The 23,035-nt window shown below is 41.6% G+C and overlaps 1 pseudogene; it reads right to left on the bottom strand.

The window, feature by feature from the left end:
• Positions 1–4,559: 4,559 nt before the first annotated feature.
• LOC112584410 lies at positions 4,560–16,984 on the bottom strand (annotated as a pseudogene).
• Positions 16,985–23,035: the final 6,051 nt, after the last annotated feature.

The raw sequence follows: 23,035 nt of genomic DNA, 5'->3' as shown, positions 1-23,035 counted from the left end.
GCTAAACCATGTTTCCCTGATGCTGGGAAGGCATTGAAGGTAGGAGGAGAAGGGCACGACAGAGTATGACATGGTTGGATGGCATCACCGACTTGATGGACATGAATTTGAGCAAACTCCTGGAAATGGTGAAGGACAGGGAAACCTGGTGTGCTGCAGTCCATGGGGCTGCAAAGAGTCAGTCACCACTGAGGGACTGAACAACAACAGCAATGCCTGGAAGACAGGTTTAAACTGACTTGATCTTTAGATAAGTACTAATCTGCCTCCAGTTTGTCTTAAATGTTCAATCTTCTTTCTTGGCTGTGAGAGTATCCTTACCTGCTTTTTATCTTATAAGCCTCTTAAAAAAAAACAAAAAACAACTTGGAAATTTATATTTTGTTTTATCTTCTCTTTCTTCATGCATCTTAGTGGCTGTTTTTTGTGACGTATATTTTAGGTAGTAGATACCGGGAGGTTGTTTCTTTTCCTGGCCTCAGTGAGCAAGCAACTGCTAAATTTCTTTCTGTTCGATTATTTGACCAGATTAGATCCCAGATTTTATTATAGGACACCCAATCCCATCACTTTGCCCCGAGGCCCTTTGCCTATCTGTGTTTTTCACTTGCTTGTGTATTATTACACTAAGGATGACTCCAGCCTCTTCACGTTTGTTTTGTCTCTTCAGCTGTGGTCAGGATAGATATTTTCTTCGGCAGTATTTTTATTGTCTCCTGAACAATATTTTGACCATCTTAGCATCCTCATTTCCCCCTAACTTTCAGGATTGTTTTCAGACCAAAAACTAAGTGGAAATAATGAATAGAAACTCCATTTGTCTGTCAAGTGAAACAGAAGGAGAAGAAATTGGCATCAGCTGCTGCCCTGACCCTGACTCACAGGCTCTGCCACAAAGAGCAGCCTGGCCCTCTCCAGCAGGGGGCCAAGTGCAGCTGAGTTCTGGTCCTTCATCTCTAGACCTCAGGTTTAACGAAGGACTGTTATTGGATCAGTGCCAAAATGTGAATTCCAAACTATGGGGGAAGTTCTTATAAATGATTAATTAGAACCATATCTTTCTGCTGTTTGATGTTTAGGTTCCACGAATCCTTCTGTGGCTGATGGTGGAGTTGGCTATCATTGGCGTAGATATGCAAGAAGTTATTGGCTCAGCTATTGCCATCAATCTCCTGTCTGTAGGAAGGTGAGGGTTTTTTTTTCTCTAGAAAGTAATCAAGGTTTTGTGAGATTTCAAAGCAAGTATAAAACCAAAGTCCTTCCCCCCCCAAAAAAAAAAAAAAAAGTCCTTCCCAGGTGGCTCAGTGGTAAAGAATCTGCCTGCCAAGCAGGAGATGCAGGTTCAATCCCTGGGTCAAGACAATCCCCTGGAGATGGAAATGGCAACCCACTCCAGTACTCTTGCCTGGGAAATCCTATGGACAGAGGAGCCTGGTGGGCTATAGTCCATAGAGTCACCAAAGAGTTGAACAGGACTTAGCAACAAAACAACAACAACATAAAAACAAAACCCCAGGTCGTTTTCAATTTTCAAAATTCAACTCAAGTATTATTTTTTCTGTGTAACCACTCTGGAACCACCTTCTTCCTGGCTCTTTATCTCCCATGTTCTCGTGTTTGGTCATGCATATCTGTGTTATCCAGTGCGTGGCAATGTATATTATAATTAATTTGTAAGTCAGTTTATCCCACTTGTCAAGTGAACTCCTTGAGAGATAAGACCCGTACTTTACAGCTTTGTGTCCTGAATGTCTGTAATAGTAGATAAAGTTTGAATGAATGTATTACTTTACTTAGTGCTGTGATCCTAAAACACCCAAGGCCTGGCCTCCTTACCACTGTTCCCTTTTCCTCAGGTCCTTGCTCCTCCAAGGATCGTATATCTAGAGAGTTGTTGGGAAGAGAGTCTTTTTCCTAATGTTTCTTTTCTTTTCTTTAATCTCTGTTTTTAATCTCTGACCTAGGAATTCTCTATGGGATGGGGTTCATATCACCATTGCAGATACCCTTATATTTCTCTTTTTGGACTAATATTGTAAGGATAGTGGGAGCGGAGGGGTCACTCAAAGTTCCATTATGGGGCTTATGGGGAAATCTGCCTTCTGTGAACTCACTGCTACATTTTTCCCTTTAGGTTTACAGAAGCTAGAAGCATTTTTGGTTTTCTCATCACTATTACGATCCTCATGTTTGGCTATGAGTGAAGTATTGCAACAGGCTGATCATTAGGTGTTTGTCTTTTTTTCATTAGCTTTTTAAACAAAATTTTTGTCATTTTATTATAAAAGACAGTGTGTGTTAAAAAAACCCAAATTCAGCACTGAGCCAATTTTAAAGGAATAAGGATGTAGGAAAGACTAGTGTCCAGAAAGTTCTGCAGGGATTCCTAGGTCAAAAATGACTAGAATTTCTAGGACTTTCCAGACTAGACTCCCTGGCCCCAACTTGGCCATCTGAACAACAGAACAGCCTTGGCGAGGGTTAGGAGAGTTGCAGTCTGTAAAAACAGATGAATCCTGCATTGCTCTCTTTGTTTCCTTTATCATCAACAGAGTAGATGAGGCAGGGTCCCTGGTTCCCTTTTGCTAACAGTGCTGCTCGCTGGGGTGTTACAAGGATGCCCCATAGCCCAGTTGATCTTAGTTTTTTCTTTGGCCCCTTCCCTTTGCTCTCATACCCATCCTCACGTTTGCAAGCTTGCGGCTGGTGATGAGCGAATTTGCAGATGGATTATGAGCCTACTTCTTAAGACATGTGGTGCTAAGTCCAGCACAGCTGGGGATAAAGACCTGCAACAGGGATGAGTGCTTAATGAAAAGAGAGATGCATATAATTTGGCAAGCTGGGAGTGAGGGGGCCCTCCTGCTCTCCATGGCAGGAAGACAAAATGGCTCCTTTCAGCCCGCACTTTTATTGGCAGAAGTCACATGAGATCATTCAGTTCAGTCGTTCTGTCGTACCTGACTCTTTGTGACCCCATGAACTGCAGCACGCCAGGCCTCCCTGTCAATCACCAGCTCCCGGAGTTTAGTCAAACACATGTCCACTGTGTGCCATCCAACCATCTCACCCTCTGTCGTCCCCTCCTCCTCCTGCCTCCAATCTTACCCAGCATCAGGGTCTTTTCAAATGAGTCAGTTCTTTGCATCAGGTGGCCATAGTATTGGAGTTTCAGCTTCAGCATCAGTCCTTCCAATGAATATTCAGGACTGATTCAGGATGGACAGGTTGGATCTCCTTGCAGTCTGAGCGACTCCCAAGAGTCTTTTGCTACACCACAGTTCAAAAGCATCAATTCTTCAGCACTCAGCTTTCTTTATAGTCCAACTCTTACATCCATACATGACTACTGGAAAAACCATAGCTTTGACTAGACGGATCTTTGTCGGCCAAGCAATGTCTCTGCTTTTTAATATGCTGTCTAGGTTGGTCATAACTTTTCTTCCAAGGAGCAAGCGTCTTTTAATTTCATGGCTGCAGTCACCATCTGCAGTGATTTTGGAGCCACAAAAAATAAAGTGTCATTGTTTTCATTGTTTTTCTGTTTATTTGCCATGAAGTGATGGGACCAGATGCCATCATCTTAGTTTTCTGAAGGTTGAGTTTTAAGCCAACTTTTTCACTCTCCTCTTTCACTTTCATCAAGAGGCTCTTTAGTTCTTCACTTTCTGCAATAAGGGTGGTATCATCTGCATATATGAGGTTATTGATATTTCTCCCAGCAATCTTGATTTCAGCTTGTGCTTCCTCCAGCCCAGCGTTTCTCATGATGTACTCTGCATATAAGTTAAATAAGCAGAGTGACAATATACAGCCTTGATGTATACCTTTTCCTATTTGGAACCAGTCTGTTGTTCCATGTCCAGTTCTAACTGTTGCTTCCTGACCTGCATACAGGTTTCTTAAGAGCCAGGTCAGGTGGTCTCGTATTCCCATCTCTTTCAGAATTTTCCACAGTTTGTGGTGATCAACACAGTCAAAGGCTTTGGCATAGTCAAAGCAGAAGTAGATGTTTTTCTGGAACTCTCTTGCTTTTTCGATGATCCAGCAGATGTTGGCCATTTGATCTCTGGTTCCTCTGCCTTTTCTAAATCCAATTTGAACATCTGGCAGTTCACGGTTCACATATTGCTGAAGCCTGGCTTGGAGAATTTTGAGCATTACTTTACTAGCGTGTGAGATGAGTGCAATTGTGCGGTAGTTTGAGCATTCTTTGGTATTGCCTTCTTTGGGATTGGAATGAAAACTGAGCTTTTCCAGTCCTGTGACCACTGCTGAGTTTTCCAAATTTGCTGGCATATTGAGTGCAGCATTTTCACAGCATCATCTTTAAGGATTTGAAATAGCTCAACTGGAATTCCATCACCTTCACTAGCTTTGTTCGTAGTGATGCTTCCTAAGGCCCGCTTGACTTCACATTCCAGGATGTCTGGCTCTAGGTGAGTGATCACACCATCGTGATTATCTGGGTCGTGAAGATCTTTTTGTATAGTTCTTCTGTGTGTTCTTGCCACCTCTTCTTAATATCATTAAGATCATTCTTAATATCATTGAGATCATTAGGGAATAGCAATACTGGGGAGTTTGATCTGCACACCATAAAGAGGGAGTAAAGTTAAGGTTCTGCTGTTCATCAGGAACATCTTGTTTTGTTTCCATGGGGACAGATGCAGGGGCAGGCAGTGAAGCAGAGCAGAGAGCAAATCCAGCTCCAAGTATGTCCGTTAGGTGTGCTTTTTAGGACAATCACGAAGGCGTGGTTTGCCGCACCCTCAAGCCATGGGGCAGGTTCTGGTCTCTGCTCTGCCAGTCTGCAACAGTGTGGGGCAATGGTGTCCGCAACAAACAGGCCAGTCAGAAAATAAGTCATAGGAGAACTAAGTGCTTTAAGAGGAGACTGCTAGAGCTGCCCCCTCACTCTCTAACTTAGAAAATAGAAACTGCTGGGGGCTTCCCTGGTGGCCAGTGGTTGAGACTCTGTCTTCCTGTGCAGGGGGTGCTGGTTGGATCCCAGTTCAGGGAACTAAGGTCCCAGTTGCCACAGGGTGTGACCAAAAATTAAAAATAAATAAACACAACATTATAAATCAACTATACGTCGGTTTTAAAAAATTAAAGAAAGAAATAAAGATGGTGAGTGTAACAAAGCAGGGCAAGTACATTTTCTGTTTCTGGGGAAACTTTTTCAGTTTTTAGTGCTTTAACTCTTAAACTTCAGCCACTGAAGGTAAAGCATCTTAAATCCATGTTAAATGATCTTGATGAGAGAGGGATAAGCCAATACTTTTTATAGACATCTCTAAAGGACATGAGGTATTTGAGAAGACTTGTTGCATCTCTAGGGACTCGTGATTTTTTCACTTGTAGGGCTTGTTGCATTTTTAGGGACTTAATACAGATTATTTGATTTTTTTTTCTTTTTCTTCTTGCTTTCTATCATTGTGTAATTTTTGCTCAGTTAATCTAATCTGGGACATAAGAAGCACTTTTCAGTTTATTTTGAAATGCTGCTTACTCCTGTCCTGTGACCCCAAATGACACAGTATCTTTTTCTGTTTGTGGACAGGTTAGACTAGTCCACCAATAATTGTGCTGATTCTTTGACAGAGGCTTGAGGATTGCCGGTGGTATTGTGGTCCTTATCATCTGTTTCATCAGCATGTACTTTGTCATGGTTTATGTGCAGGGTCTAGGGCATGTGGCATTGTACATGGTGGTTGCAGTGGTCAGCGTAGCTTATCTGAGCTTTGTCTTTTACTTGGTAAGTCCAGTTGGGAGGAGGCAGGGGTGGCGAGGTGCATCTAACACTCAGAAGAGAAAGGACCCAAAAGAGCATATAGCAAACTACCTTCAGGTTACTGACACGATTTGTATGAAATCGTTAAACCAGCTGTGACTAAAGAATATTTTTAGCCATAAATTTTCACTTGGTTCTAAGAGCTGTCATTTTTCTATTTCTGTCACTCTGTCTGGTTTCCATTCCTAATAATTTCTAACAAAAGAGTGTAGTATGTTTGAAGAACTCAAGAAGATCAGCTGTGTAGAAAGTAGAGAGTGGTACAATATGGGGTTGGAGAATGGAGCTGTATCTTGTGATTTCAAATCTTTGGAGGGCAGCGCATGTGGGTTCACAGCCTTGCCCAACTTTACTACTTAACAGATGTCCAATGAAAACATAAGTAAATAGTGACAATCTCTTGTTGAATTATTCTAAAATTATTAAAGAATGATGGTTATAAAACAAGTTACATAGAAAAGGAATACAGAATTATGTATACCTAGATAATCAAAAAATTATCAAAAGTCTAGAGTAAATTATGTAAAAATATTAATAGTAGTTGCCTTCGATGGAGGGATTGTGGATATTCTTTTTTCTATTTTCCAGATCTCCTGTAACATTACTTGTATCAATGAAGAGCAGTGAAAGCAACAACATATCCACCTCCCTATTCTACACAGGTTTCTCTAAAAAACATAGGTTTGAGGATTAGGGACAGGAGAATTTATACCATATCTGCTACAGAGAATGGCAAGGCTGGAGGGTGGAAATCCCTTTCTCATCTTTATAACTTACCTAGTCCCCATGTCAGTGTCTGACACAGGGTAGATACTTATTGGGAAAACATTTTAGTGAATATTGAGAAATTAGGTCTTGGATAAATATATCTCCTCTTTTTTCTTGCCCAGTAAACCATGGGTACACTTAGATTAAGCTGATCCTGAGAAACGCTGGGCTGGAAGAAGCACAAGCTGGAATCAAGATTGCCAGGAGAAATATCAATAACCTCAGATATGCAGATGACACCACCCTTATGGCAGAAAGTGAAGAGGAACTAAAAAGCCTCTTGATAAAAGTGAAAGAGGAGAGTGAAAAAGTTGGCTTAAAGCTCAACATTCAGAAAACTAAGATCATGGCATCTGGTCCCATCACTTCATGGGAAATAGATGGGGAAACAGTGGAAACGGTGACAGACTTTATTTTTTTGGGTTCCAAAATCACCGCAGATGGTGACTGAAGCCATGAAATTAAAAGACTCTTACTCCTTGGAAGGAAAGTTATGACCAACCTAGATAGCATATTCAAAAGCAGAGACATTACTTTGCCAACAAAGGTTCATCTAGTCAAGGCTATGGTTTTTCCTGTGGTCATGCATGGATGTGAGAGTTGGACTGTGAAGAAGGCTGAGCACCGAAGAATTGATGCTTTTGAACTGTGGTGTTGCAGAAGACTCTTGAGAGTCCCTTGGACTGCAAGGAGATCCAACCAGTCCATTCTAAAGGAGATCAGTCCTGGGTGTTCTTTGGAAGGACTGATGCTAAAGCTGAAACTCAGTACTTTGGCCACCTCATGTGAAGAGCTGACTCATTGGAAAAGACTCTGATGCTGGGAGGGATTGGGTGCAGGAGGAGAAGGGGACGACAGAGGATGAGATGGCTGGATGGCATCACCAACTCAATGGACATGAGTCTCAGTGAACTCTGGGAGTTGGTGATGGACAGGGAGGCCTGGCATGCTGCAATTCATGGGGTTGCAAAGAGTCGGACATGACTGAGTGACTGAATTGAACTGAACTGATAATATAGAGACAGTTGTTGTTGTTTGGTTGCTATGTTGTGTCCAACTCTTTGGAACTTCCCTGTCCTTTGCTATCTCCTGGAATTTGTTCAAACTCATGTCCGTTGAGTTGATGATGCCATCCAACCATCTCATCCTCTGTCGCCCCCTTCTCCTCCTGCCCTCAATCTAGGAAACCCAAGTAACTGAGTATGGCCTTGACAGAAATTGTTTTAACAATTTTCTGTAGGACATCTTCTAGTGGCCTAGTGGTTAGGATTTCAGACTTTTGCTTCAAAGTCCCAGGTTCAGTCCATGGTCAGAGAACTGAGATCCTACAAACTAGGTGGCATGGCCATAAAAAAAAAAAAGTTGCTGTAGCAGTTAAGGGTACCCTTTCTTTACACAAATTGATTATGAAGCTGCTGAGTTGTTTTCAGTCAGCCTGAAGCCATAGAAATTGTTGAAGACCCATTTTTAAGGCCCAGGACTGATTCTAGAATGAATTACTACTCTTTAGTTCAGAAGACTATCACAGTTGTTCTTAGCCAGTCAGTCATTCCCTGTATTGTAAGGAATGGTGTAGGACGGAAAAAAAGTGGTATTCAAGGACCTCCCCCAGTCAGGTAAAAGAAACAAACACAAAGCAGTAGGAACAGAGGGAGCTGAGTATCAAAATTAATACAACAAAGAGGTTTGCATCTGAGCAGTGCAGTGTGGGTGATGAGGGGGGTAAGAGGACTCTCCAGAGAGGTTGGTGAATGATGACCGTATTTTCTCTTTCATGGTTGACAATGTTTCATTGCACTGGGCATCTCCTTCCTGGACTCTGGGAACATGGTAAACAGCTCCAAAATCCTGGAGACCAAAGAGGCCACCCATGGCTATTCTAAGTCAACACTGTCCACAGGTAGCCATCAGGGCCAGTGTGTTTCTATGGTTTACTGTGTGAACATGGCCAGACGTATGTGCTATTGCACAGGCTGCATTTAGGACTCAACTGTTTGTTGGGAAAGACTTTGTTTCATATTTGTTTGAAAGATGGCATTATTTTTCTTCTTAAACTTTTCACCTGGGAACTGGATTAAGTAGGATCTTTGGCAACTTGACATCTGCTGCTCTCAAACAACACTGAACACTGAACGCTGTCCCAAGGTCATCTTGTTTTATCTTTAGTAGAGATAATCCTCATGCATGATTCTTAACAAGACTGACTGCATGTTAAAAGTATTTGGAAAATGCAATTAATGTTTCATAATACAACTTACAGAGTAGGTATGTAAATTTTTTTATCAAAAGATAATGGATTTAAAAGGCTGAGAAAGCCATTAAAAAGAATGAGATAATTCCATTTACAGACAAGGATGGACCTAGAGAGTGTCAAACTGAATGAAGTAAGTTTCAGACAGAGAAGGAGAATATCGTATGACATCCCTTATACGCGGAATCTAAAAAGAAATAATACAAATGAACTTAGTTACGAAACAGAAAGAGACTCACAGACTTAGAAAACTGTCATTGCCAGGGGAAGGTCATGTACACACTACTATATTCAAAATAAATAAGTGACAAGGACCTACTGTATAGCATATGGAACTCTGCTCAGTGTTACGTGGCAGCCTGGATGGGACAGGGGTTTGGGGAAGAATGGATACATGTATATGTATGTCCCCTCACTGTTCAACTGAAAACAATTAACATTGTTAATTGGCTAAACCCTGATACAAAATTAGAAGTTAAAGTTTGAAAAATAAAATAAAAATATACAGTAGAAAATAAATAAAAGGCTGCAAAATACTTTACTTATGCATATTCTTTTTGAGTTATTTTAATTATTGTTGTTGTTCAGTTGCTCAGTCATGTCTGACTCTTGGCAACCTGGACCACAGCATGCCAGGCTTTCCTGTCCTTAACTATCTCCCTGAGTTTGCTCAAACTCATGTCCATTGAGTCGATGATGCCATCCAACAATCTCATCAAAATTCAACATTCAAAAAACATATCCTGTTTTTTGAATGACAGATCAGAGTCTTTTCCAAAGAGTCAGCTCTTTGAATCAGGTGGCCAAAGTATTGGAGCTTCAGCTTCAGCATAAGCCCTTCCAGTGAGTATTCAGGGTTGATTTCCTTTAGGATTGACTGGTTTGATCTCCTTGCAGTCCAAGGGACTCTCAAGTCTTCTCTAGCACCACAGTACGAAAGCATCAGTTCTTTGGTGCTCAGCCTTCTTTATGGTCCAACTCTCACATCCAGACAGGACTACTGGAAAATGCATACTTTGCCTATACGGACCTATGTAGGCAAAGTGATGTGTCTGCTTTTTAATATGCTGTGTAGGCTTGTCATAGCATTTTTTCTAAGGAGCAAGTGTCTTCTAATTTCATCACTGCAGTCACCATCCACAGTGATTTTGGAGCCCAAGAAATAAAGTCTGTTGTTCTTTCCATGTTTTCCCTATCTATTTGCCATGAAGTGATGGAACTGGACCCCATAATCTTAGTTTTTTGAATGTTGAGTTTTAAGTCAGCTTTTTCACTCTGCTCTTTCACCTTAATCCAGAGGCTCTTTAGCTCCTCCTCACTTTCTGCCATAAGGGTGGTGTCATCTGTGTGTCTGAGGTTATTGATATTTCTCCCAGCGATCTCAATTCCAGCTTGTGATTCATTCAGCCTGGCATTTTGCATGATGTATTCTACACAGAAGTTAAATAAGCAAGGTGACAATATATAGCCTTGAGGTACTCCTTTCCCAATTTTGATCCAGTCTGTTGTTCCATGTCTAGTTCTAACTGTTGCATCTTTCATACAGGTTTCTCAGGAGGCAGGTAAGGTGGCCTGGTTTTACCGTCTCTTCAAGAATTTTCCAGTTTGTTGTGGTCTACACAGTCAAAGGCTTTAGCATAGTTAATGAAGAGAAATAGATATTTTCTGGAATTCCTTTGCTTTTTCTATGATCCAGCTGATGTTGGCAGTTCAGTCACTCAGTGTCACAGGCTAGCAAGGTGATGCTCAAAATCCTACAAGCTAGGCTGCAATGGTACATGAACAGGGAACTTACAGATGTACAAGCTGGATTTAAAAAATGCAGAGGAACCAAATTGCCAACATCCATTGAATCATAGAAAAAGCAAGGGAATTATAGAAAGACATCTATTTCTCTTCATTGACTACACTAAAGCTTTTGACTGTGTGGACCACTACAAACTATGGAAAATTCTTAAAGAGATGAAAATACCAGACCACCTTATCTGCCTCCTGAGAAGCCTGTATGCAAATCAAGAAGCAACAGTTAGAACTAGACATGGAACAACAGACTGGTTCAAAATTGGGAAAGGAGTACCCTCAAGGCTATATATCATCACCGTGCTTATTTAACTTCCATGTAGAGTACATCATGTGAAGTGCCATGATGAATCATAAGCTGAATGAATCAAAGCTGGAATTGAGATTGCTGGGAGAAATATCAACAACCTCAGATATGCAGATGACACCACCCTTATGGCAGAAAGTGAGGAGCAGCTAAAGAGCCTCTGGATTAAGGTGAAAGAGCAGAGTGAAAAAGCTGACTTAAAACAATCCTGGGAGATAATGAAGGACAGGGAAGCCCTGGATCCTGCAGTCCTTGGGGTTGCAAAGAGTCAGACAGGAGTGAGCAACTGAACAACAGCAATTTATTTCACTGAATGCTGTGATCCTAAACTGCCCAAGACCTGGCATCCTTGCCACTCCCTTGCCAGCTCCTTCCCTTTTCCCCAAGTTCCTTCTCCTCCAAGTGTCATATATCTGAAGAGCTGTTGGGAAGAGTGTATTTCTCAATGTTTCTTTTCTTTATTGTCCATTTCTAATCTCAACCCCTGGGTTGGGAAGATCCCCTGGAGGAGGGCATGACAATCCCCTTCAGTATTCTTTCCTGCAGAATCCCCGTGGATGGAGGAGCCTGGTGGGCTACAGGGCATGGGGTCGCAAAGAGCTGGGCACGACTGAGAAACTAAGCACAGCACAGCACATCATCTCTTAACCTCCATTGAGAAATTTAAAAGGAAAATAAGTTAAAAGAATCATGAACCCGACAGAGGTAGATTATCTCATAATTTTATATTTAATATGGGTCAAACCACCCAAGTTGAGATTTTATTGTTTTATAATTAAAATAATTCTAAGAGTATGAATAAGGAAAGTATTTTGCAGCCTTTTATTTATTTTTTACTGTATACCTTTATTTTTTCAAACTCTAAACTTTTTATTTTGTATCAGGGTATAGCTGATTGACAATGTTGTGATAGCTTCAGGGGAACAGTGAAGGGACTCAGCCATACATATACATGTTCCTGTTCCCCCCCAAAACCTCCTCCCATCCAGGCTGCTACATAATATTGAGTAGAGTTCCTTGTGTTATACAATAGGTCCTTGCTTGTTATGTGTTTTGAATATAGCAGTGTTTACATGACCTTCCCAAACTCCGGAATTATCCCTTCCCCCAGCAACCACAAGTTTGTTTTCTAAGTCTATGAGTGTCTTTCTGTTTTGGTGTTAAGTTCATTTGTATCATTTGTTTTAAGATTCCACATATAAGGGATGTCATACGGTATTTCTCCTTCAAGAAGGAGTTTGTCAAGTTTTCAAAGGTCCTGTTTAATCCAGTTCCCAGATTAGGAGTTCAGGAAGAAAAGTAATGGCATCATTCAAACAAATATGAAACAAAGTCACTCCCAACAAACAATTCAGTTCAGTTCAGTTCAGTCGCTCAGTCGTGTCCTACTCTTTGCGACCCCATGAATTGCAGCACGCCAGGCCGCCCTGTCCATCACCATCTCCCAGAGTTCACTCAAACTCATGTCCATTGAGTTGGTGATGCCATCCAGCCATCTCATCCTCTGTCGTCCCCTTCTCCTCCTGCACCCAATCCCTCCCAGCATCAGAGTCTTTTCCAATGAGTCAACTCTTTGCATGAGGTGGCCAAAGTACTGGAGTTTCAGCTTTAGCATCAGTCCTTCTAAAGAACACCCAGGTCTGATATCCTTTAGGATGGACTGGTTGTATCTCCTTGCAGTCCAAGGGACTCTCAAGAGTCTTCTCCAACACCACAATTCAAAAGCATCAATTCTTCAGCGCTCAGCTTTCTTCACAGTCCAACTCTCACATCCATACATGACCACAGCAAAAACCATAGCCTTGACTAGACGGCTGAGTCCTAAATGCAGTCTGTGCAACAGCACATACGTCTGGCTATGTTTAGAGGGCAAACCACATAAACACACTGGCTCTGATGGTAACCGCAGACAGTGTTTACATGGGATAGCCACTGGTGGCTTCTTCGGTCAGCAGTACTTTAGAGATGCTTACCGTGTGTGTCCAGAGTCCAGGAAGGACATGCCCAGTGCAATGAAGCATTGCCAACCCTGAAAGGGAAAATACGGTTACTGTTCACCAACTTCTCTGGAGAACACTCTTAGCCCCCTCACTGTCCACACTGTATTGCTCGGATCCAAACCTCTCTGTCGTATTAATTTTGACACCAGCTTCTTCTGTTCCTACTGCTTTGTGTTTGCTTCTTTCCTCTGACTGGGAAAGGTCCCTGATGACCATTTTTTTTCCATCCTACACCATTCCTCACAATACGGGGAATGACTGACTGACAACTACCAGTCTGCTGAACTAAACAGTAGTTATTCAGTGTAAAATCAGTCCTGGGCCTTAAAAATGGGTCTTCAGCAATGTCTGTAACCTCAGGCTGACTGAGAACAACTCAGTACCTTCATAACCAATCTACATCAAGGAAGGATCCCCTTAACTTCTACAGCAATCTTAAAAAAATTTTTTTTTAAATTTTTTGGCTTTGTCGACTAGCTTGCAGGATCTCAGTTCCATGACCAGGGTTTGAACCTGGGACTTTGAAGTGAAAGCCCAAAATCCTATCCACTATGCCAGCAGGGAACTCCCTACAGTGAATTTTTAAAACAATTTCTGTCAAGACCGTACTCAGTTACTTGGGTTTCCTTGGAGAAGTCCCTATATTACAGGCTCATCATAATCTTAGTGTGCCCATGGTTCACTGAGGGGGAAAAAAGAGAGATATATCTATTCAAGTCATAATTTTTCAATATTTACTATAATGTTTTCCCAATCAAGTACCTACCTGTGGGTGATACTGGCCTGGGAACTAGGTAAGTGTTGGAAAGGTAAGCAGGGGGTTTCCACCCTCACTTTACTATCTACTTGTCACTTTTTGTAGCAGATACAGTATAAATTCAGCTGTCCCTAATCCTCAACCCTGTGTTTTTTAGAGAAACCTGTGTAGAATAGGGAGGTGGATGTGTTGTTGATATTGTTGCTTTTCATTGATGTAAGGAATGCAATAGAAGATCTGGAAAATAGAGAAAGAATATATCCATAATCCCATCGTCCTAAGACAATTGCTATTATCATTTTTACATAATTTACTCTAGACTTAATATTTTTGATTATCTACATATACATAATTCTTCATTCCTTTTCTATGGAGCTGTGTTTTATAACCATCATTTTAAAACAATTTTAGAATAATTCAATGTGAGAATATCACTATTTACCTTGTTGTCATTGGACAGCTATTAAGTAGTAGAGCTGGGCAGGGCTGTGAACCCACATGTGTTGCCCTTCAAAAGTTTGAATCACACGACACAGCTCCCTTCTCCAACCCCATCTTTTACTACTCTCTACTTTCTACACAGCTGATCTTTTTTGAGTTCTTCAAACATACTACACATACTACAATCTCTTGTTAGGAATTATTAGGAATGGAAACCAGAGTGACCGAAATAGAAAAATCATGGCTCTTAGGAATCAAGGGAAGATTTATGGATAAAAATATTCTTTAGTCACAGCTGATATAACAATTTCATGTGAATTGTGTCAATAACCTGAAGATAGATCGCTATGTGCTCTTTTGGGTCCTTTCTTTTCTGAGTGTTAGAAGCACCTCAACCACCCCTGCCTCCTCCCAACTGGACTTACCAAGTAAAACACAAAGCTCAGATAAGCTACGCTGACCACTGCAGCCACCACGTACAATGCCACGTGCCCTAAATCCTGCACATAAACCACGACAAAGTACATGTTGATGGAACAGATGATAAGAACCACGACACCACCTGTGATCCTCCAGCCTCTTTCCGAAGAATCAGCACAGTTATTGGTGGAATAGGCCAACCTGTCCACAGATGGAAAAAGACACTGTGTCTTTTGGGGTCACAGGACAGGAGTAAGCAGCATTTCAAAGTAAACTGAAAAGTGCTTCTTGTGTCCCAGATTAGATTAAATGAGCCAAAATTACACAATGATAGGGAAAAAGAGGGGAAAAAACCACTATCAAATAATCCATACCATATAAGTCCCTAAAAAGGCAACAAGCCCTAAAACTGCACAAAGTCATGAGTTTCTAGAGATGCAACAAATCATTTCAAATAGCCCATGTCCTTGAGAGTTGTATTTAAAAGATATTAGCTTATGCCTCTCTCATTAAGATCATTTAATATGGATTTAAGATGCTTTAACCTTCAGTGGCTGAAGTTGAAGAGTTAAAGCACTCAAAGCTGAAAAGCTTCCCCCAGAAATAAAAAATGTGCTTTTGTCTTCCTTTGTTACATTCACAGTCTCTATTTTCTTTTGATTCTTAAAATTGATGTGTAGTTGATTTACAGTGTTGTGTTTATTTATTTTTAATTTGACCTTTGGTATGTGGGATCTTGATTCCCTGACCTGAGGTAGAACCGGCAACCCCTGCACAGGAAGGCAGAGTCTCTACCACTGGGCCCCCAGGGAAGTCCCCAGCAGTCTCTATTTTCTAAGCCAGAGATTGAGGGGGCAGCTCTAGCAATCACCTCTTAAAGCACATAGTTCCCCTATGACTTATTTTCTGACTGGCCTGTTTGATGCGAACACCATTGCCCCACACATCTTTGGGAACTAAAAGAAGTGCACTCACAATCCATTGGCAACTTTGCTCATCACCGACTGCAAGCTCGTAAACTTGAGGCTGGGTATGAGAGCAAAGGGAAGCTGCAAAAGAAAAAAATAAGATCAGATATAAAAAATAAGACCAGATCTCCTGTAATACCCCAGAGAGCAGCACTGTTACCAAAAGGGAACCGTAGACCTTGCATCATCTACTCTGTGAGAAATTATTCCTGTCATCACAACATTCTGGAGGGTTATGTGGAAATCTGTAGCATGAACCTAGCATCAGTTATGCTCATGGTATCCTTACAAAATGTATATCTGTCCTGTCTTAATTTCCATAAAACCCAACAGTGTCCTATACAATATTTAATGTTTGCTTGGATTAATGAACAATAATTTTATGTTCTATGTGTGCTGCTGCTGCTAAATCGCTTCAGTCATGTCCGACTCTGTGCGACCCCACAGACGGCAGCCCACCAGGCTCCACTGTCCCTGGGATTCTCCAGGCAAGAACAATGGAGTGGGCTGCCATTTCCTTCTCCAATGCATGAAAGTGAAAAAATAAAGTGAAGTCACTCAGTCGTGTCCTACTCTCAGCGACCCCATGGACTGCAGCCTACCAGGCTCCTCCATCCATGGGATTTTCCAGGCAAGAGTACTGGAGTGGGGTGCCATTGCCTTCTCCGTTCTATGTGTAACTATCTGAAATTTCCATTCAACAGGCTTAGAAAAGAACAAGCCTTTCAGATGCCAGGGATTTCAATGAATTCACTGTAGACTAACACTGCAAATCTTTATTCCTCTGACTTTTCCCCACACCCAGCACTAGGCCTGGTACCTAAGGCAATATAGAGTTCCGCTTGACTCAACGGGATGTGAGTTTCCCCAGCTCCCTCTTTACTTGTAAGCTCTGAAGAAGTCATTCATCCCTGTTAGCTGCTCCATGTCTTGGAAGATGGCAATAAGCAGAGCGGAAACAATGGCAATAGAGCGGGTCAGCAAAGTGTGACCATTTTAGGTTGAGGAATCCCTGGAAGAAAACACAGAAACAGAATGAATATCTGGAAGAGGAAACAGAAAAAGTCTGCAGAGGTTCAGGAAGGCACGGGATTAAGAAAGGACAAAAGGGCAACATCCCCTTCCTCTTGTCTATCCCAATCACAGCAGCACGTACCTCCATGACAAACTGGCCGGAATAGGTTCCTGTCATGGTGGAGCTCTGCCCCGCAGCCAGGATCCCCACCGCCCAGATGTAGAGAGCGGCAGGCCCGAAGTAACACCCCAGCACAACACCCTGGAGAGGCAAGGGAGAGAGATCACCTGAGACAACACCCCAAACATATCCTTGGTGTCTCTTCTCCCCATTCCTGGCTACGCACCCACCTCTACCGAGCGCTGTGCTGGCACTGTCCCAGAAGCGAGACTCGGGTCCTGACCTCATTCTAGAGGCTTTCAACCTAAAGTCTGCTGGATGGACCCCCATTCCTCCTCAGCCTAGTCCTTTCTCTTCTCTAGGCTCCTAAAGCCTTTATCCTCAGCTCATATGTTCAGTCAGTCAGTCAGTCAGTTCAGTCGCTCAGTCATGTCTGACTCTTTGCAACCCCATGAATTGCAGCAGGCCAGGCCTCCCTGTCCATCACCAACTCCTGGAGTTCACTCAAACTCACGACCGTCAAGTCGGTGATGCCATCTAGCCATCTCATCCTCTGTTGTCCCCTTCTCCTCCTGCCCCCAATCCCTCCCAGCATCAGAGTCTTTTCCAATGAGTGAATTCTTGACATGAGGTGGCCAAAGTACTGGAGTTTCAGCTTTAGCATCAGTCCTTCCAATGAACACCCAGGACTGATGTCCTTCAGAATGGACTGGTAGGATCTCCTTGCAGTCTAAAGGACTCTCAAGAATCTTCTCCAACACCACAGTTCAAAAGCATCAATTCTTCGGCGCTCAGCTTTCTTCACAGTCCAACTCTCACATCCATACATGACTACTGGAAAAACCATAGCCTTGACTAGATGGACCTTTGTGGGCAAAGTAATGTCTCTGCTTTTTAGTATGCTGTCTAGGTTGGTCATAACTTTCCTTCCAAGGAGTAAGCGTCTTTTAATTTCATGGCTGCAGTCACCATCTGCAGTGATTTTGGAGCCCAGAAAAATAAAGTCTGACACTGTTTCCACTGTTTCCCCATCTATTTCCCATGAAGTGATGGGACCGGATGCCATGATCTTAGTTTTCTGAATGTTGAGCTTTAAGCCAACTTTTTTACTCTCCTCTTTCACTTTCATCAGGAGGCTCTTTAGTTCCTCTTCACTTTCTGCCATAAGGGTGGTGTCATCTGCATATCTGAGGTGTTTGATATTTCTCCCGGCAATCTTGATTCCAGCTTGTGCTTCTTCCAGTCCAGTGTTTCTCATGATGTACTCTGCATATAAGTTAAATAAGCAGGGTGACAATATACAGCCTTGACGTACTCCTTTTCCTATTTGGAACCAGTCTGTTGTTCCATGTCCAGTTCTAACTGTTGCTTCCTGACCTGATATAGGTTTCTCAAGAGGCAGGTCAGGTGGTCTGGTATTCCCATCTCTTTCAGCATTTTCCACAGTTTATTGTGATCCACAGAGTCAAAGGCTTTGGCATAGTCAATAAAGCAGAAGCAGATGTTTTTCTGGAACTCTCTTGCTTTTTCTATGATCCAGCGGATGTTGACAATTTGATCTCTGGTTCCTCTGCCTTTTCTAAAACCAGCTTGAACATCAGGAAGTTCATGGTTCACGTATTGCTGAAGCCTGGCTTGGAGAATTTTCAGCATTACTTACTAGTGTGTGAGATGAGTGCAATTGAGTGGTAGTTTAAGCATTCTTTGGCATTGCCTTTCTTTGGGATTGGAATGAAAACTGACCTTTTCCAGTCCTGTGGCCACTGCTGAGTTTTCCAAATTTGCTGGCATATTGAGTGCAGCACTTTCACAGCATCATATTCAAGGATTTGAAATAGCTCAACTGGAATTCCATCACCTCCACTAGCTTTGTTCGTAGTGATGCTTTCTAAGGCCCACTTGACTTCACATTTCAGGATGCCTGGCTCTAGGTGAGTGATCACACCATCGTCATTATCTGGGTCATGACAATCTTTTTTGTACAATTCTTCTCTGTATTTTTGCCACCTATTCTTAATATCTTCTGCTTCTGTTAGGTCCATACCATTTCTGTCCTTTATTGAGCCCATCTTTGCATGAAATGTTCCCTTGGTAGCTCTAATTTTCTTGAAGAGATCTCTAGTCTTTCCCATTCTGTTGTTTTCCTCTATTTCTTAGCATTGATTGCTGAGGAAGGCTTTCTTATCTCTCCTTTTTATTCTTTGGAACTCTGCATTCAGATGCTTATATCTTTCCTTTTCTCCTTTGCTTTTCACTTCTCTTCTTTCACAGCTATTTGTAAGGCCTGTCTCCTGAACAATGTCATGAACCACAGTCTATAGTTCATCAGGCACTCTGTCTATCAGATCTAGTCCCTTAAATCTATTTCTCACTTCCACTGTATAATCATAATGGATTTGATTTAGGTCATATCTGAATGGTCCAGTGGTTTCCCCCACTTTCTTCAATTTAAGTCTGAATTTGGCAATAAGGAGTTCATGATCTGAGCCACAGTCAGCTCCTGGTCTTGTTTTTGCTGACTGTATAGAGCTTCTCCATCTTTGGCTGCAAAGAATATAATCAATCTGATTTTGGTGTTGACCATCTGGTGTGTTCATGTGTAGAGTCTTCTCTTGTGTTGTTGGAAGAGGGTGTTTGCTATGACCAGTGCAGTCTCTTGGCAAAACTCTATTAGCCTTTGCCCTGCTTCATTCAGTACTCCAAGGCCAAATTTACCTGTTACTCCAGGTGTTTCTTGACTTCCTACTTTTGCATTCCAGTCCCCTACAATGAAAAAGACATCTTTTTTGGATGTTAGTTCTAAAAGGTCTTGTAGGTCTTCATAGAACCATTCAACTTCAGCTTCTTCAGCGTTACTGGTTGGGCCACCCAAGATGGACGGATCATGGTGGAGAGGCCTGATAGAATGTGGTCCATTGTAGAAGGGAACGGCAAACCACTTCAGTATTCTTGCCTTGAGAACCCCATGAACAGTATGAAAAGGCAAAATGATAGGATACTGAAAGAGGAACTCCCCAGGTTGGTAGGTGCCCAATATGCTACTGGAGATCAGTAGAGAAATAACTCCAGAAAGAATGAAGGGATGGAGCCAAAGCAAAAACAATACCCAGTTGTGGATGCGACTGGTGATAGAAGCAAGGTCTGATGCTGTAAAGAGCAATATTGCATAGGAACCTGGAATGTTAAGTCCATGAATCAAGGCAAATTGGAAGTGGTCAAACAGGAGATGGCAAGAGTGAACGTCGACATTCTAGGAACCAGTGAACTAAAATGGACTGGAATGGGTGAATTTAACTCAGATGACCATTATATCTACTACTGTGGGCAGGAATCCCTTAGAAGAAATGGTGTAGCCATCATAGTCAACAAAAGGGTCTGAAGTGCAGTACTTGGATGCAGTCTCAAATACGACCGAATGATATCTGTTGTTTCCAAGGCAAACCATTCAATGACCAACTAATATGTCTCTGCATATTAAAAAGCAGAGACATTACTTTGCCGACAAAGGTCCCTCTAGTCAAAGTTATGGTTTTTTCAGTAGTTATGTATAGATGTGAGAGTTGGACCATAAAGAGAGCTGAGCACCAAAGAATTGATGCTTTTGAACTGGGGTGTTAGAGAAGACTCTTGAGAGTCCCTTGGACTGCAAGGAGATCCAACCAGTCAATCCTAAAGGAAACCTGTCCTGAATACTTATTGGAAGGACTGATGCTGAAGCTGAACCTCCAATACCTTGGCCACTTGATGTGAAGAACTGACTCATTGGCAAAGACCCTGATGCTGGGGAAGATTGAAGGCAGGAGGAGAAGGGAATGATAGAGAATGAGCTGGCTGGATGGCATCACCGACTTGATGGACATGAGTTTGAGTAAGCTCTGGGAGCTGGTGATGGACAGAAAATCCTGGGTATGCTGCTGACCATGGGTTTGCAAACAGTCAGAGATGACTGAGCAATTGCACTGAACTTGTGCTTGTGCTTCCATAGCAAACTGTGTTATCTTACTCTAGTACTTTTGACTTTATATTGTCTTCTCCTGCCCTCAGTCTTCCCCTAAAGAGACTAAATTATTTGAGGGTAGGGAGCTACTTTTATCTTTATATCTCTAGACCAGCACAGTGCCTTCAACATAACACATACTCAACAAGTGTTTGCTGAATGATGAAAAGCAGAACCATTACTTCGTAGTACAATTCCTTTTATTTTGCTCAATTAGGTGTCACTGCTCATACTAAGAAGATAATTACCATGCTATTGTTATTCAGTCACTACATCATGTCTGACTCTGCTACCCCATGGACTTCAGCACACTAGACTTCCCTGGCTTTCACTGTCTCCCGGAGTTTGCTCAAACTCATGTCCATTGAGTCCGTGATGCCATCCAATCAGCTCATCTTTTCTTACCCCCTTTCCTCCTGCCCTCAATCTTTTCAGCATCAGGCTCTTTTCCAATGAGATGGCTCTTCGCATCAGGTGGCCCTAGTATTGGAGCTTCAGCTTCAGCATCAGTCCTTCCAATGAATATCCAGCGTTTCCTTTAGGATTGACTGGTTTGATCTCCTTGCTCTTCAAGGGACTCTTAAGAGTCTTCTCGAACACCACAACAGAAAAGCATCAATTATTTGGTACTCAATCTTCTTTATGGTGCAACTCTCACATCTGTACATGACTACTGGAAACACCAAAGATTTGATTGTATGAAACTTAGTCAGCAAAGTGATGTCTCTGCTTTTTAATATGTTGTCAAGGTTTTTCACAGCTTCTTTTCCATGGAGTAAGCCTCTTTTAATTTCATGGCTGCAGTCACTGTCTGCAGTGATTTTGGAGTCCAAGAAAATAATTTCTGTCACTGTTTCCACTTTTCCCCCATCTATTTACTATGACATGATGGGACCAGTTGCCATGATCTTAGTTTTCTGAATGCTGAGTTTTAAGCCAGCTTTTTCATTCTCCTCTTTTACCTTCATCAAGAGGTTCTTTAGTTCCTCTTCACTTTCTGCCATTAGAGTGGTATCATCTACATATCTGAGGTTGTTGATATTTCTCCTGGCAATCTTGATTCCAGCTTTCGAATCTTCCAGCCTAGCATTTCAAATTATGTACTCTGCATACAAATTAAATAAGCAGGGTGACAATATACAACCTTGTTGTACTGCTTTTCCAATTTTAAACCAGTCCATTGGTTGATGTCCATTCCTAACTGTTGCTTCTTGACCTGAATACAGGTCTCTCAGTAGACAGGTAAGCTGGTCTGGTATTCCCATCTCTTTAAGAATTTTGCACAGCTCATTGTGATCCACACAGTCAAAGGCTTTAGTAAAGTCAATGAAACAGAAGTAGATGTTTTTCTGGAATTCCCTTGCTCTTTCTATGATTCAGTGGGTGTTGGCAATTTGATCTCTGGTTTCTCGGCCTTTTTTAGACTCAGCTTGTACGTCTAGAAGTTCTCATTGTACTGACACACTACATATGCAAACCCCACTCCCATCATCCCATAATCCTAGACCTACTCAGGCTGATTCTACTCTGCACATCATGAAGGGGAGCTGAGAACATTGTGACTTCTTTTCATTAATGTAGACTACAACCCTTAAGTAATTTAGGTTCCAAAGTAGACTCCTTGTCTACCTGGACTATCTGATTTAGCTGTTGATATAACCTGAATTAACCAGATAACTTTACACTTATTCTTTGGATTTGACTGTGTGAATATCACTTACTTCATATACTAATAAAAAATTGCTGATTGCTCAAGCTAGATTGCTCAGTTATATAGGGTACAAACTATTCATTGGTCCTTTTATTATAGAGGATAATAGAAACTATAACCTAGTTCTCTACTGGGTTATTCCTTTTAAAAATTGAAGCATATTTCACATACAATATTATGGTGTACAACATAATGATTCTGTATTTGCATGTATTGAGAAATGATCACCACAATAAGCCAAGTTAACATCTATCACAGTTACAGATTTTTTTTTCTTTTGATGAGAACTTTGAGTATCTGTACTTTTAGCAACTTTCAAATATGCAATACAGCATTATTAACTATAGTCACCATGCTGTGCATTATATCCCCAAGATTTATATATTTTGTAACTGTAATTTTGTGCCTTTTCCCACTGAGGTTTTCTTTTTTTTTTTTTTCAGTGCTTAAAATACCAAGACATTAACTTATAACTGGACAGTAACCTCAACCAAGTGAAGATCACTGTCTTTCTTACCACTCCTCTTCCATTAATCATCTTGATTCAATATTCATGAATGAATATGAATGAATTAATAAATAAAAATACTGTCTAATTGTTGGGGTCCTTTAATGGATCAGGACATGGCGGTCCGGAGGCGACGATAAGAAAGTGAAAGAGAGAGAGAGGCTGATACTCCCTG

The sequence above is a fragment of the Bubalus bubalis genome, chromosome 4 (assembly GCF_019923935.1).
Source record: "Bubalus bubalis isolate 160015118507 breed Murrah chromosome 4, NDDB_SH_1, whole genome shotgun sequence".
In the NCBI taxonomy this organism is placed as follows: domain Eukaryota; kingdom Metazoa; phylum Chordata; class Mammalia; order Artiodactyla; family Bovidae; genus Bubalus; species Bubalus bubalis.
This window is presented reverse-complemented; position numbering and strand designations above follow the sequence as displayed.